This window comes from Macrobrachium nipponense, chromosome 4 (assembly GCF_015104395.2).
Source record: "Macrobrachium nipponense isolate FS-2020 chromosome 4, ASM1510439v2, whole genome shotgun sequence".
Taxonomy (NCBI): domain Eukaryota; kingdom Metazoa; phylum Arthropoda; class Malacostraca; order Decapoda; family Palaemonidae; genus Macrobrachium; species Macrobrachium nipponense.
Genome location: NC_061100.1, coordinates 103,937,161 through 103,942,160, shown reverse-complemented (window position 1 = coordinate 103,942,160; position 5,000 = coordinate 103,937,161).

Below are 5,000 nucleotides of genomic sequence, written 5' to 3'. Positions count from 1 at the left end.
AGTTGCCGGAAAAGAAACAACAATAAAATGGGTTTCTTTGGGAAAGTCCTTTTGAAAAGGTCGTGTTAACCTGCTGTCAATACAGAAGACTTTTTACTTTGATGAAGCAAATTCCAAGGAAAACATACCATTAAGAAACATTCTTAAATAACTTCCAAGAAGCACACGAAGAGAACTGACTTATTCTGCTTTGTCATGATATGTCTGTACGTATCTCAAATGGACATGCATGAATTTGTATTCATTACTTCCTAAAAAATCATGTGATGCATCCTGTGTTGCCTCGATAGGACCCAACTATGGAGGCGAGATGAAGATTCATCTTGTACGTGGATTTATTTACGAAATATTGCAGGGTTCAGGGGGAATATAAAAAAAATGTGAACATGGATTTTGCTAATGAAAATAATTCGTCGTCTGTGCATGTTGGTAGCTATCTCTGCTCTCTCTCTCCTCTCTCTCTCTCTCTCTCTCTCTCTATATATATATATATATACTATATATATATATATAATATAGTATATATATATATATATATATATATATATATTATATATATATATATATATCATATATATATACTATATATATATATATTATATATATATATATATATATATTAATAGATCTTTACAAGAAAATGATGAAAGGAGGTACCAAAACTTTCAACTTTTATTCCAAAGTCATCTTCAGGGTACTAAACAATTTTAAGAAAACAGCTTACACAAGTAAGCAAGATGAGGTCACAAATGCAAATAAACATTGTTCAAAACAAAAAACCAATATATATATTATATATATCTATATATATATATATATATATATATATATATATATATATATATCGTGTGTACATTCCTCATACTACTGAGAATAAGAAGTACACACATACTATCATAATCTTCCCCTGGTTTATAATACAGTCACATTCCCAAACAAAATCATTAAAGGTCATTTTTCGAACATCTTTTATGCATAGTTTTTTAAAACTCGTATTCTCTCATAATTGTTAACGAAGGTTTCCTATCTTATTCTTCTGCTCCAGTTACGTATTTCAAGATATAAGTGGTTATAGGATGGTTTTCTAAGGATTCTAGGTCATGAAAATTCTTCGATATTTTTTTGTTTTCTATACTTAACTAATGTCCTAATCTTCCTCCTCAGTGGTTATTGCAACAAAGGCTTCACCTTGTTGTTATTGACGAGGTCCCAACACCGGTAGAGTTATTAAGTTTAATGAGCAATAGTCAACTTAAGTATGTTATGAAAACAGTTATCAAGTAATGACGAATATTTGTATATAAACCTGTCATGAATACAGTTATCAAGTTAATGGCGAATATTTATACATAAATATGCCAAGAAAACATTGTTATGTTGATGAAGAATTTTATACGTAAATATGTCATGAAAACGATGTCATGTTGATGATGAAATTTATACATTAATATGTCATGAAAATGTCAGGTTAATGAATGACGAATATTTACACATAAGTATGTCGTGAAAACATCGTCAGGTTAATGGCAAATATTTTTACATAAATATGTCATAAGTAAAATGATAAAATTAATGACGAACATTTATGCATAAATTGAGCATGAAAACAGTTCTGAATTGAATGACGAATATTTATACATAAATATGTCATGAAACATCGTCAGGTTAACATAGCATGAACACAATAATATCGTTCATATTAATCCAAATTCTCCGTTAATCTAGAACGAACAAAAACGTTAAAAAGACGATAATTTATGAAAAGTGAGGGAATATCAAATGCATCATTGTGTAAATACATGAGATATTTATGTTTTATGCTTATAGAACTCCTGTAAAGATGCCAGTTTGTATATCTCCACAAATACACTGCAACAGGTAATGTACAGTCGGCCACACATATAAGTAAACACATTTCAGCCACAAGGGCTGGATGTGATCTGGTAACACTGGAACTGTGCCTCAGACGCACGAGGAAACCCGCCCCTCCACCGTGGCCCCCGCCCTCCATTCGTCTTCCCCAAACATTTTTCCCTCCAACCTTCACTCCCACCCTTTCAAGCACACGTTTATGACTTCTGCTCCCTCTCTCTAATTTCTCCTTTAAGGAAATAATTTAACTGAATCTATTCTGTAGGTTCATTTTCTCATCATGTGGTGGAGGCGAGAAAAACCCGTCTGTTCAACTTTTGTCGTAATAATAATTATTACTTGCTGTTACAGACAGAAGAATTAACTCGGTTTTCGTGGCGCTCTCTTGTAATAATGGGATTTAGCTCTCTACCAATAAAACCCTTGTCTATCAAATAACAGCATACCTACTACTCTTTGATTATTATTGTAATATCAACAGCCGCATTCCAAATTCTTATTATTACAAAGAAAACTAGCATCAGATCGTGTAGGACCTTACGTAACTCAAATTAAGCATGAAGAAATAAAGAAGGCATAAGATGAGGAGAGAAAGACCTCCATAGGCCTAGAAGACACTGGAAGGAGGAGAAACAAAGAGACAGTTATAAAGACACGTGTAATAGAGCTGAGAGTGTGGCTGGTGTCACAATGGACACCATTACCCTGTTAAGTATAATGGGGGCATAGGTCTTGACTTGTCATAGGGGTTTTATGGGAGTCGATTCTTCCTTATGGTTGGATTGACTGTTTGGTCACAACCGACTATCATTGGATTACATCCGACATTGGGTCAAATTCTCGTATTTTTGTGCATGATTTTAACTGCTCGGAATACGTCTAAATTTATCGATGGCAAGCATGTGCGTTTCTGTTTGTTTGTATTCGTCCCTGCAGGTGAGAATTCCCACGTTAAGAATGTATCAAGTAATAATGAGATTATATCTTATATATATATAAATATAATAATAAGATATATATATATATATATTCGATATATAATATATATATATATATATATATAATATATATATATATAATTATATTATTATATCATTGAGTCCAAACTGGAATATAGTAACATTTTAAACGTATACGTAATTGAGGGATAAAATATTACAGCACCATAATTAATTAATATCACAATAGATTGAAAAATAACCATTTATTATAAAATATGTATCAGTATTTAGTCCATCCACCATCGTTGGCGATGACATCTTGTAGTCTACTGGGGACGGAGGCTACAATGATTGTAGACGATGTGTTGATTTTTTCTGAAATATCTCCCATTCGGACATGGTGTGTTGGAGGAGCTGCCTTGATATTATCGCTCTTGGCCTGGGATCCAGGATTTGACGATGGTCCCCCCAGCAATTTTTCAAGGAATTCATATCACACCCCTTACTTGGCCAGTCCAGCAGGTCAATGTCTCGTTCCTCAAACCATCGCTTAACTATCCTGGCTGTGTGAATGGGACAGTTGTCCTGCAAAACAAACGTCACATATAGTATATATTAATTATTTTTTACAAGAGGCGTCAAATTGTGAAGGGTGAGCTGGACATAATCTTTAATTTAGGTTCTGCCTGTTTGTCTCCCTGTTTAGATCTCTCCTTTCTCCTGGTTTGAAAAGCTGAGAGATATTCCACCTTCGACTCGTCCCAAAGAGCTCGAAACTATAAGCCACGTGAAGTTGAAGTCTATCGTGGAGAGGAAGAAGGTGGAATTTCGCTTAGCTTTTCAAACCAGGAGGAAGGAGAGGATTTGAACTGGGAGTCGAACCTTACGTTTAAAGATTATGCCGACTCACCCTTCCGACAAATGACACCTCATATGATACTTGCATATCATATATATATATATATATATATATAATATAGATGTATATATATATATATATATATATATATATATATTTATGAGAAATGTATATTAAAAATACATAAAAGACTGGAGCTTTCGTCTAATTGATTAGTAGACCTCATCAGCCGTACTGATATTTCCTTTTCAATAAATATACAAAAATTTACGAAGGACAGGCAGGACTCTGGAACCGTCTCCAGAAGAGGTAGTTCAACCACGACGATAGGCTCGTCTATTGGCAGACATTTGAACGAGGGAATAACATGATTGAGATAGTTTGTTTTGGTTGTTATCTCCCTTGGAGACGGTTCCAGAGTCCTGCCTGTCCTTCGTAACTTTTTTGTATATTTTTTGAAAAGAAAAAATCAGTACGGTTGATGAGGTCTACTGATCAAGTAGACGAAAGCTCCAGTCTTTTATGTATTTTTAATACACAATTTATAGTGTGGACTTTTATTACTTCATATATAATAATAATAATAATAATAATAATAATAATAATAATAATAATAATAATAATAATAATAATAATTAAATCATAATAATCAGCCAATTTCCATTGCCTACTAAATTAATACCAAATGAATGGCAGATATTCTGTAGTTACAACACTCAGTGCTGAGTCGTTGCGAGTCAAAAAGGAAACAAAAGCCTTGAGTAGTTTCTTAAAACAAGGAAAAATCACCCTTGAACTTTGATGCCAGAAGATGGCGAATACCTCAAGAACCAACAACCATACGACTGATTCGTTCTCACGGAGCTCAAATGTTCTCTTCTGACTCGCAACAACTCATATATTTTTGAATTTTGTAACAAGTTCTGTATAAATAGAAGAAGTTAATAATACAAGTTAATGAAACCAGCACTACAACAGAGTTTTCCCTATACTGCAATTTGCGGAGATGAAACTCTACATACTTGCATGAACAGAATGCGCTTTGGGTAGGGAAATGCCATGGCTCGAACAATTGGGACCATCACGTCTTCCAGTATTTCTAGATTGGTCGGCGTTGAATCTTCATTGGATTTCTGCCAGCTCACCCAGGGTGTATAAGCTAACCCATCCCCACACGTTACAGGTAACGTGTCCACTTCTGGCTTGTTCGTAGATGTGCTCACTGGAGTATCTTGTATTATTGCGTCGCCAACAGTGCAACTGTCCGTGCGAGGTCGACGCAAATGTCTCCTCATCAGAAAAAAGCAACTCTTGCCCAGAAACCTAAG